This window comes from Bos taurus, chromosome 7 (assembly GCF_002263795.3).
Source record: "Bos taurus isolate L1 Dominette 01449 registration number 42190680 breed Hereford chromosome 7, ARS-UCD2.0, whole genome shotgun sequence".
NCBI classification, from domain to species: domain Eukaryota; kingdom Metazoa; phylum Chordata; class Mammalia; order Artiodactyla; family Bovidae; genus Bos; species Bos taurus.
In genome coordinates this window covers 38,661,605-38,674,110 of record NC_037334.1, presented here as the reverse complement: position 1 = coordinate 38,674,110, position 12,506 = coordinate 38,661,605, and the positions used below count along the sequence as shown (strand labels likewise).

Below are 12,506 nucleotides of genomic sequence, written 5' to 3'. Positions count from 1 at the left end.
TTTGAGGAAGTGGTGAACCTCTCCCCCACCCTTGTCATTTGTCTAGGCTGCAGTCAGTGAGACCTGGTCTCCCCTATTTGGGTGGCCTGAGGATACTGAGGGCCATTTGGGTTCGGTGCCTGGCTCCCTCAGTGATGACAGCTGGGCAAGATGTGGGAACCTGGCCCTGAAGGAGCTGCCGACTGAGTTCTGCCTCCTCTTAGTCAGGACTGAAAATAGTCCTGAACATTCATTGGAAGGACTGACATTGAAGCTGAAACTCCAATACTTTGGCCACCTGATGAGAAAAACTGACTCATTGGAAAAGACCCTGATGCTGGGAAAGATTGAAGGCAGGAGGAGAAGGGGACGAGAGAGGATAAGATGGTTGGATGGCATCACCGACTCAATGGACATGAGTTTGAGTAGGCTCTGGGAGCTGGTGATGGACAGGGAGGCCTGGTGTGCAGCAGTCCATGGGGTCACAAAGAGTCAGACACAACTGAGCAACTGAACTGAACTGAGACCTTGGAGAGTACAAGTAGTGCCTTGGTACTTTGCCCTTTCTTGTAAAGACAGAGAATAACATTCATTTGGTAGAGATTTATAGGAACCCTGTTACCTGACCATCACCTGACCTCAAGAACAAAAGATCTAGCACCAAGAAGTTTGAAACAACTAATCACACCCCTCCCCCATCTTTTGCTTTTAAAGGGGCTTGTGATGTAACAGTTATGTGAACCTAGCTGGGATGGCAGGGGCTTGCTGATAGACTGGATGTGTATGCTAAAACAGAGAACTCAAGGATCACTCCTTTATGCCTTAAATACTGCAAAGATGGAGTTCCCATTTATTAAAATGGAGAAGACTACAGGAAAAGCAGGTTTGGGGAAATACAATCTGGAATTTGGTCTTGAACAAGTATAAAACTCCATGGGACTCCCCTGGAGGTCCAGTGGTTAAGACTCCCCACTTCCCACTTCCACTGCAGAGGGCACAGGTTTGATCCCTGGTTGGGGAACTTGAGTCCCACATGCCTCGGGACAACTAAACCTGCATGCCACAACTGAGTCTGTAAGCTCTAGAGCCCATGCTCCTCAACAAGAGAAGCCTGCACACTAACTAAAGATGTACTTTAAGAGGGTTAAAGTGTATCCCAACCACATCATACATCGAGTAACTGCTAAGGAAAACAACTATACTAAGTATAACAATCTAGCCAGGTACATTTAGGCACAATAAAAAATCAGACACTTTGCTGAACGCTTAATTATTTCTGATGTCACAGTAGCTTCCAAGAACAGGGTAGGAGGCTGTTTTTCTCCATAGCATGCATGCAAAAACTGAGGCAGAAATTAATTCATTTACCCAGGTTCACAAAACTATTAATAAAATATCAATGCAGGGATTCAAATCTAACTCCAATAAAAATGCTTTTAACACTGCATCATCTATTTGCTGAAGATAAACCAAAATTTTATTTACATAAGATTTTACACTTTACAAATAAATTTTCCACACTATTTAAATATATCGTAACCCCCTAACCATTTTAGAAATCCAAATATTCCCCCATCTAGAACAGCTATTGGGTTGACCAAAAGGTTCATTCGGTTTTTCCCATAAAATGGCTCTAGTAGTGCTTAGTTGTCTTTAACTTCCTTCAAAACAATTCTGTTACACTGCATTGTTATAGCTGTCATATCACCATGCATTAAAAAAAAAAAACTTATCAAGATTGGTGACTTGTTGTGTAGCAATTTTAATATTGAAGATGGAAAGAAAAAAGCAACACTTTTGGCACACTATGTTTTATTAAAGAAAGGTAAAATGCAACTCTTCCTCTTGAGAAATTTGTATGCAGGTCAGGAAGCAACAGTTAGAACTGGACATGGAACAACAGACTGGTTCCAAATAGGAAAAGGAGTACGTCAAGGCTGTAGATTGTCACCCTGCTTCTTTAACTTATATGTAGGGTACATCATGAGAAACGCTGGACTGGAAAGAAACACAAGCTGGAATCAAGATTGCCGGGAGAAATATCAACAACCTCAGATATGCATATGACACCACCCTTATGGCAGAAAGTGAAGAGGAGCTCAAAAGCCTCTTGATGAAAGTGAAAGTGGAGAGTGAAAAAGTTGGCTTAAAGCTCAACATTCAGAAAACTAAGATCATGGCATCCAGTCCCATCACTTCATGGGAAATAGATGGGGAAACAGTGGAAACAGTGTCAGGCTTTATTTTGGGGGGCTCCAAAATCACTGCAGATGGTGACTGCAGCCATGAAATTAAAAGACGCTTACTCCTTGGAAGGAAAGTTATGACCAACCTAGATAGCATATTCAAAAGCAGAGACATTACTTTGCCAACAAAGGTTCGTCTAGTCAAGGCTATGGTTTTTCCAGTGGTCATGTATGGATGTGAGAGTTGGACTGTGAAGAAGGCTGAGCGCCAAAGAATTGATGCTTTTGAACTGTGGTGTTGGAGAAGACTCTTGAGAGTCCCTTGGACTGCAAGGAGATCCAACCAGTCCGTTCTGAAGGAGATCAGCCCTGGGATTTCTTTGGAAGGAATGCTGCTAAAGCTGAAACTCTAGTACTTTGGCCACCTCATGCGAAGAGTTGACTCATTGGAAAAGACTCTGATGCTGGGAGGGATTGGGGACAGGAGGAGAAGGGGACGACAGAGGATGAGATGGCTGGATGGCATCACTGACTCGATGGACGTGAGTCTGGGTGAACCAACCGGGATTTGGTGATGGACAGGGATGCCTGGCGTGCTGCGATTCATGGGGTCGCAGAGAGTCGGACACGACTGAGCGACTGAACTGAACTGAAAAATGCAACTGAGATGCAAACAAAGATTTGTGCAGTATGTGGAGAAGGTGATGTGACTAATCAAATGTGTAAAAAATGGATTTCTAAGTTTTGCACTGGAGATTTCTCACTGGGCAATGCTCCACAGTTGAGCAGACCAGTTGAAGGGGATAGCAATTAAATCAAGATATAGAGAACAGTCAACATTAGACCATGCAGGAGACAGCTGACATGATGAAAAGTGGATAATATATAATACTGTGGAATAGAAAAGATCATAGAACAAGTGAAATGAACCCCCACCAACCACACCAAAGACCAGTCTTCATCCGAAGAAGGTAATGTTGTGTATACTGTGCTATTGGAAGGGGATCCTCTACTATGAGCTAATTCTGGAAAACAAAACAATTAATTCCAACAGGCACTACCCCCAGTTGGACCAAGTGAAAGCAGCGCTTGACAAAAAATGACCAGAACTAGTCAACAGAAACCACGTTATCTTCCATCAGGATAAAAGCAAGACTACATTGCATGTTTCTTTGATAACCAGACAAAAACTGTTACAGCTTAGCTGGGAAGTTCTGATTCATCCACTGTATTCACCCGACAAGGCACCTTTGGATTTCTATTTATTTCAGTCTTTACAAAATTCTCCTAATGGAAAAAATTTCAATTCTCTGGAAGACTGTAAAAAGTACCTGGTACAGTTCTTTGCTCAAAAAGATAAAAAGTTTGGTAAGGTAGGATTATAAAGTTGCCTGAAAAATGTCAGAACGAAGTAGAACAAAACGGTAAATGTGTTGTTCAATAATTCTTGGTGAAAATGTGTCTTTTATTTTTACTTTAAAACCATAGGAACTCTTTGGCCAACTCAATAACTTTAGGGAATTCCTCGGAGAAAAGCCTCTTGATGAAAGTGAAAGTGGAGAGTGAAAAAGTTGGCTTAAAGCTCAACATTCAGAAAACGAAGATCATGGCAGCTGGTCCCATCTCTTCATGGGAAATAGATGGGGCAACAGTGGAAACAGTGTCAGACTTTGTTTTTTTGGGCTCCAAAATCACTGCAGATGGTGACTGCAGCCATGAAATTAAAAGACGCTTACTCCTTGGAAGGAAAATTATGACCAACCTAGATAGTATATTCAAAAGCAGAGCTATTACTTTGCCAACAAAGGTCCGTCTTGTCAAGGCTATGGTTTTTCCAGTGGTCATGTATGGAAATGAGAGTTGGACTGTGAAGAAAGCTGAGCGCTGAAGAATTGATGCTTTTGAACTGTGGTGTTGGAGAAGACTCTTGAGAGTCCCTTGGACTGCAAGGAGATCCAACCAGTCCATTCTAAAGGATACCAGTCCTGGGTGTTCATTGGAAGGACTGATGCTAAAGCTGCAACTCCAGTACTTTGGCCACCTCATGAGAAGAGTTGACTCATTGGAAAAGACCCTGATGCTGGGAGGGATTGGAGGCAGGAGAAGGGGACGACAGAGGATGAGAGGCTGGATGGCATCACTGACTCAATGGACATGAGTTTGAGCAAACTCCGGGAGATAGTGAAGGACAAGGAAGCCTGGCGTGCTGCAGCCCATGGGGTTGCAAAGAGTCGGGACATGAATGAGCGACTGAAGAACAACAAATACATTTGAATGCTATACAGAAATTTTCTGGGGCTTCCCTGGTGGCTCAGTGGTAAAGAATACGTCTGCCAATGCAAGAGACGGGTTCGATCCCTGATGTGAGAAGATTCCACATGCCATGGAGCAACTAAGCCCATATACCACAACTACTGAAGCCCGGGCACTCTAGGGCCTGTGTTTCACAACAAGGAAGCCATCACAACGAGGAGCCCGTGTAGCACAACTAAAGAGTAACTCTCCGTATCTAGAGAAAAGCCTATGTAGCAAGGAAGACCCAGGACAGCCAAAATTAATTAATAAATTTAAAAAAACACTGACTCTCTGAAGTCAAACTTACAAAGTTATAAAGGGCCTAACACAAAGTTACAACTCAAAAGCAGCTGCTATATTATTATTCACTGTGTTTCTTTGCAAAGGTATTATTTCAATTATTTTAAGAATTAATATGGCAGCACAGGCACTTAACCTCCATTTAACACTATGTTTAGAGAAATATTTCAAATTCAAAATAACTGACCTAAAAATATTTAAATAGAAACACAATTCCAATGCTATTATATAATTTACATAGTATTTTAACTTATTAAGATTCCCTGGTAGCTCAGCTGGTAAAGAATCTGCCTGCAATGTGGGAAACCTGGGTTTGATCCCTGGGTTGGGAAGATCCCCTGGAGAAGGGAAAGGCTACTCACTCCAATATTCTGGCCTGGAGAATTCCATTCGGTCGTAAAGAGTCGAACATGACTGAGCGACTTTCACTTTCTGCTGCTGCTGCTGCTGTCACTTCAGTCGTGTCCGACTCTGTGTGACCCCATAGACGGCAGCCCCCCAGGCTCCCCTGTCCCTGGGATTCTCCAGGCAAGAACACTGGAGCGGGTTGCCATTTCCTTCTCCAATGCATGAAAGTGAAAAGTGAAAGTGAAATCGCTCAGTCGTATCCAACCCTCAGCAACCCCATGGACTGTAGCTTTCCAGGCTCCTCCGTCCATGGGATTTTCCAGGCAAGAGTACTGGAGTGGGGTGCCACTGCCTTTCACTTTCTAGAACTTATTAAAAATGAGTGTCCTCTCTGAGGGATAAACTATTCCCAAAGAGACTGTGAAAGACAGAGGGACCAAATGACTTGTCCATGACTATGAGATAAGTAGGGTAACAAGATAAATAGCTATACTATTCTGTGCATATGTAATTCACTAATACTTTGGCCACCTGATGAGAAGAGCTGACTCATTTGAAAAGACCCTGATGCTGGGAAAGATTGAGGGCAGGAGGAGAAGGGGACGACAGAGGATGAGATGGTTGGATGGCATCACCAACTCAGTGGACATGGATTTGGGTGAACTCCGGGAGTCGGTGATGGACAAGGAGGCCTGGTGTGCTGCGGTTCACGGGGTCACAAAGAGTTGGACACGACTGAGTGACTGAACTGAACTGAACTCAGAGTGACTAAATTTAAAGTCTTAATCCTTCATATACATTTGCTTATAATTAAATGAGGAATTAAATACACTGCCAGTCAGCATAACAGAAATGTACGGGCTTAACTCCTGCTATGCTCTTAAACCACCTGTGAGACTCTGAAGAGTTACTCTACCTCTCTTAGTTGGCAGTTTGTTTCTCTGCCTGTGAAGTAGGATAATACCTCCAATTTTGTAGGAGGCTGAACAACTCTAATACTATTTTTAATTCAGTACAAGAAATCAAAAATAAATTATAGCTATTTTTAGTCAGTGATTACAATTCTTCTACCTTATGAGAATTGTGATTTCCTTTCCCATTATCAACCAGAACTGTAAAGGAAATGTTCAACTCTAGAATAGAAAGTAAAATAGTACTTTAAGCATCTGCTTTACTCCCACCTTGCTCACAGCTACATAGTCAAATAAATGTTTGTGTGTATTCTAGTTGTCAAAGCTCTTTTAACATCCATTTGATCATATGAATCTCAAAAACAACCAGGTGAGGTAGGCAGCACAGTTTTTATTATCCCATATTTACAGCAGACCAGGAAAGAGAGACAAAGAGTGATCCTGTCAGAAGTGTAGAGAGCTTTAACAAAAGGTGGGGATTAGAAGTCAGCATCGTCTGATCCCTACTTCACCATACCAATCAAAGAACAAAGGAGTGAACTGGAGTCCTTAAGTCTCCTCTCACCAATCCTCTCTACAGTGCAGATGGCAGTCAGAGCTACGTCTATTAACTTACACTGAGAAAAAAAGGGGATCTGGGACCCATGTAGCAAAAAAAAATCTAGCAAAGAGTAGTTAGATAAACGATTTCTGGCAGCATTACAATTTTAACCTACAGCAAGCTGAGGCAAAAGACTAAAGATTATTGTGTACAACTTAATTGTTATGAGTAAGAAATGACCTCTTGTTTATTGGCTAAGTATCAGAAACAAAAGATCAAAGAGAAAGTCATTGACAATAGATCAAAGAAAATCACTGAAGTCTTGGAAAAGGACAGCAGAAAAGCAGGGAACTGGTCCACTGAAAGCTGGAAAGTAGAGCAGCTGCTAGGTTAGTCATGGAAACAGGTGTATTGAGGACCACACAGTAATTAAGGCTGAGGCTAGGAGACTATCAGTGGAAGCCCCGCCTGGATGTAGCATGAAGCTGCTCACAAAGGGCAGCCTGCTCACAAGGTAGAACAGAAACATGCAGGCCAAGGCATTCCTGCTTAGCCCAGACCTTTGGCTTTATGCCATAAAAATTCTCAAACCCACAATAAAACAGGTTTGATAACAGCACAGAAGACAGGCCTGAAAGGGTGCAGCCCTCTACAACCCCAAAAGGCTAGAACGAGAGAGGAGAGCTATACTCTCTGGCCTGATGCAAGAAAAGAAAATGGCATGTATGCCATTATGTCTGTACGTTATACTGGAACTGAATGATTTAAACATTAGTTTGGAGATATCCTTGAACTCTTAATCTGGAGAATTTCGTAACACTGACAAGAAGCATTTTTGCTACAATAGAAAACTTAGTGCCAAAACATTACAGCATAAATCACTTCATTTTTCACAGTCTTTCTGTCCACAAATTTTTCTTTCACTGTTTGAGAAGCTATTATGTCCCCACGATTCCCATTCATCATTATACCATGTAACTATTGGGTACGACCTGGGGCTTATTTTCCCTCTGACTTCTGCTTTAGTCTATGCCTTTTACGGATTTGCTTCTGCTTCAGAAGAAACAGATCAACGGTTCTCAATCCTAGCCAGACCCTCATACCCACCCACAGGCCTGGAGACTCTGATTCAATATACACAAAGTGAGGTTTTTGGCATCTAGTTGTGCATCTGATGAACAGCCAAGGTTGAAAACAAACCATATAGCTAGCTAGTATTTTATTGTAATTATAGGCCTGAGTGAGTTTGTTTTGGTGGGGGAGAACAGGTAAGAAAAATTTTTTAAAAAGGTATTCTGACACCAGCAAGAGGTAACTGACTATACAATTCCAATGTAAAGTCACACAAGAAAAAGGAAGTGTTTTTCTGATACTCCAAGCAGGAGAAAATGAAAATGTATATTCTTTCTATTTTAAATCTCATAGTGACAATGAGGCAGATATCAATTACTATCTGTTTTAGGTGTAGAATCTGAGGCTCAGAAATGGGAAGTGAGCTGGTAAATGCCAAACAGAGCCATGTCTGTGCTCTGTTCAATTGCCCATACTCTTTTCACTAGATCACAACACAGAAAAACAAATAAAAACATCAGCCTTTAGTATCTGTAACTATACTCAACCTCAACACAATCAGTGACCTTACTCTCTCATTCAATAAGGGGATTCTGCTCATAAACTCTCACCAAGTAATGTTCCTCACAACACCTTTACATCATAATTCAACTAACAGAAGATGCCTCAGTCTCTTCAAAAAAGACATCTGTTCTCCTTACTGTACTTCTTTATCTGAGTCAAAATTAGTCAATACTGTTAAGAGAAATTAATCAATACTGTAAGGAGACAAGTCACTAACGGATAGTACTAAACTTGAGTCAGCTCAAGTTTAAAACAAAGATGCCCTCAGAAAACACAGTAAAACAATTTGTATAGCTTTCTGCAATTTAAAAAAAGGGGCAATAAAACTGGCATGGAGAAAACATAAATAAATAAATAAAAGGCAAATTTTACCCAATCTAACTTTATATGTCCCCATGTACCTTAAAAAAAAAAAAAAAAAGCAATGTTTTTTGCCATACCTAAGTGATTTCCTCAAGATAACAAGAAGACTAGAATATGTGGCCTTCTATTCTAGTGTCTTTTCCCTAAGGCTATGCTGTCTTTCCAGTCTTAATACCCTACAACACCAGCCCTCTCATACAATGGAGAGACCCAGGATGCATGAATTTTGGTACAAGCTGTGATGATCTACAAACCTCATGTCTTGATTATTTTGAAGCAAATCCCCAGATATATTTTCCTTCATGATACTTCAGTATGTATCTCTAAAGGAACGTTTAATTAACATTTATTATCTATTAATAGACTATTCTAAAGAACAGAAATAGACAGCCCAAACACAGGTGAACTGGCTTCCTTCCCCCTTGCCCTCCTCCACATGTGACACCAACTGTTTCCCCCTGTAACAACACATTTTACATTTACTGGTTCAGGTGATCTCTCCCTCTGGACTTCTCAAAATCCTTGTGCTGAAACTCCATCCAAAAAGTAGTTTCAATTGTGTTCCTCAGAGAGTGTATCTTGAAGAGTCCCTCAGGGTCTGCCCAAGAGAGGAAGAAGAAAATATGCCTTTTCTCCATCCCAAATTAAAGCAGCGCCATCTTTTTTCTGTTCTATACTGATGTTCTGGATGAGATTCCATTTCAAACATATGATATTGATTATATGAGGAAAATTTTTTAAACGACATAAATTAACTTATTTACAAACAGACTCAGGGCCTTACATAACGAATTTATGGTTATGGGGATTGTGGAATAGACCAACTGGAACTTTGGAATTCACATGTAAACATTATTATATTTAAAATAAACAGGGAACTCTCTGGCTGTCCAGTGGTTAGGACTCCGTGCTCTCATTGTGGAGGGCCCAGGGTTCAATCCCTGGTGTGGGAACTAAGATCCCACAAGCTGTGTGATGTGGCCAAGAAAAAAAAAAGAAAGAAAATAGATAACCAACAAGGATGTATAGCCCAAGGAATTCTGATCAGTACTCTGTAATAGTCTAAATGAGCTGAATCACAACATTGTTAATCTAACTGTACTTCAATATAAAATAAAAATTCTAAAAAAAACCTAGTTATTAAAATATTTTTACACTAAAAAAAGTAATAGTGTGCACCACCATTATTTAAAAACAAAAACAAAATGGAGTGAATAATATATGCATTTGCTTATATATGTATAAAATATCTCAAAGGATAACACATAAGAACTGATAAACTGATTTACCAGGGACAGAAACTGGCTGATTTAAATACTTTTCACTATAAATCTTTTATAGCATATAAGGTTGTAAAATGCCATTTTCAAGCAGGAAACAAAAAAGAATGGCTCTAAAATCTTAACTGAAACAAATAATTTATTTAGAAGGCATCATGAGAGAGAGAGGAAAATCTGGGCATTGGTATAAAGAGTTTCCTCTCACCATAGTCAATGTGAGTACACAATCTATCTCTGAATTAAAAAAGGAAAGGAAATCTGAAAGGCAGATTCTCAGGATGCCCAGGATTCAATCATAAGCTCACAGACTTTGCACAATTACTAAATTACTGTAGTTCCTTTTAGCCTTTACTCAAGCTTGTTCCTCTGCCTAAAATGGTCTTTTAGTTCCCTTCCCCCCTATAAAAAGAATGAAATAATGCTATCTGCAGCAACATGAAAGGACCCAGAGATTATCTTACTAGTGAAGCCAAAAAAACAATCCTATCATATACATGTGGGATCTAAAAAACTGATACAAATGAACTTATTTACAAAACAGAAATAGACTCACAGACACAGAAAACAAATTTATGATTACCAAAGGGGAAAGAGAAGTGGAGATAAAGTAGGAGTTTGGAATTAAAATATACACACTACTATGTCTAAAATAAATAACCAACAAGGACCTGTTGTACAGCACATGGAACCATGTTGTAATAATCTATAATGGAAAAGTATCTAAAAAAAGAATACATGTATAACTGAGTCACTCTGCTGTACACATTAAACTAACACAACAGTGTAACCATATTTCAATAAAAAATTTAAAAAGAAAAAAGATACACATTCAAGAAAAAGAAAATTCATTTCTCCCACTCTCACCACTACCCTCCCAATCTCTTTTATGTCCAGTTAACTCTTATTTAATCTTTGGATTCCCAGTCTACACATTCTCAGGGAAAACTCCCTAAGTAAGCACCAAACTATATCAAGTCTTCCTGGGATGCAAGCTCCAAGTTCCCTATACTTTTCCTCTCCCCCTCCCCCTTTCTTTCTTTGTGAGGGCGGAGGTGGGGATCGCACAGTGTGGCTTGTAGGATCTTAGCTCCTGGACTAAGGATCAAACCCAGGCCCCTGGGAATGACAGAGTCCGAACCACTGGACTGCTAGGGAATTCCCTACTTCCCTTCCTAATCCTCAGTTTAACTGTAGTTACATAGGTATTGTGGAGTATCCAGTTTAATGTTAGCCTCCCACACAGTACTCAAAGGAGGGTCACTATATTCCCAGTACTTAAAACAGTGTCTGGCACATTGTTAATGCTCAATATTTGTTGAATAATGAATGAATAAATGAAAGATAAAAAAATAACTTAATGAGATATTGTAAAAGTTTGTATCTTTCATTTTACTCCCTGCAACATAAAGCAGCTTTAAGTCCTACTTACATGTAAGTGGGAAAACAACAGCTGCATGCACAGAGGTGCAAAGTACCTGCTAAAGTGTCACACTCATTTAAAAACCACAGCCAATGGGCATTTTCTCCTTTGGCTGCCAGTAGTCTACTTGGAATATTCCAGAAATTTAACTAGTCCCCTTCAGTAGTGTATGGTATGATTCCCACACAGAATCAGAAATAAAAATACAAAGATCTGTTGAGAAAAGAAAGCTACAGCATGTGCTAAGAGGACCCTGATACAAACTGGAAGGAACCAGAAAACAAGTTTCACAGTTTATCCATGTAGATTCTCAATGCTAAACCTGTTGCATTTATGAAAATGATGTATCTGAAGTTTCTGGTGAACAAATAGGATCAAACACCAACTCAAATGATGAAGAGCCCACAGGTCTTAAATCTACTGAAGTTAAGTAAATATGCTGAGCTAATCGGTGACCCACATAGCTTGAAAACCCAATGTTTGTGGATCAGTATTTGACTCTTTAAAGAAAAACTTTGACCCTTTAGAAATTGGGACCAACGTGAATCTTTGGTTTAGAGGAAAAAACATTTCTGAAAACCTTCAACCATGTGGCAAGACCTTTTACATGTAATATAATGGAATCATAAAAAATGCTAATAGGTGGGGTATTAACCTCCATTTTACTACTGAGAAACCCAAAACAGAAAATTTCCAATGGGACATCATTAATTGTTGAGCTCAATTCTGACTGATTCCCAAAGTTTGGGTATCTACCATCTTGCTCTCTGCAAAAAGTCTGGGCTTGGACTCTGAACTAAGATCTAGAGTTAAAAGAAAAACCTGAGCATATCACCAGAGGCAGATTTTTGAAAACCAAATTTTTTTTTAATTTTTCTAAGTTAGTATAAACTCTTTCAACACAATCCTTTTAGATTTATACTGTACTAATCAGGAAAAGTAATGATAAAACCTATTTTAAACATATCAAATAAAATGTAGACAGTATTCAGAATTTGCAATCATAAAATTTAAAAGAACAATTTAGTTTTTAACACTTCAATTTTGAAACACTGTTTGAAGAAACTAAAATGAAGAAAAAGTAGAATTTTCTAATTTGAATGTTCACATCACAAATAAGCTTTACTGTAAAACGCAGACAGGATGTATCACTTGCCATTCTAGAGATATTTTTAGAATTTTACCTTGTGTATTATTATTTTAAGTGACATACAAAATATCCTTTTCCATGTGGTTTAAATACTACTA

At 39.5% G+C, this 12,506-nt stretch overlaps 1 protein-coding gene across 11 annotated transcripts in view; it reads right to left on the bottom strand.

The window, feature by feature from the left end:
* The window catches only part of NSD1 (nuclear receptor binding SET domain protein 1), a 153,508-nt gene that overhangs the window by 98,192 nt on the left and 42,810 nt on the right, over positions 1 to 12,506 (bottom strand). The window contains exon 2 of one of the 11 annotated variants that reach the window (XM_059888710.1): positions 9,036 to 9,156. The exons of 9 other annotated variants lie outside the window; for them this stretch is intronic. The gene's annotated coding sequence lies outside the window, so the exon portion shown is untranslated. The remainder of the gene's footprint in view (positions 1 to 9,035; positions 9,157 to 12,506) is intronic. One more of the 11 variants, XM_002689032.7, reaches the window with a different exon arrangement.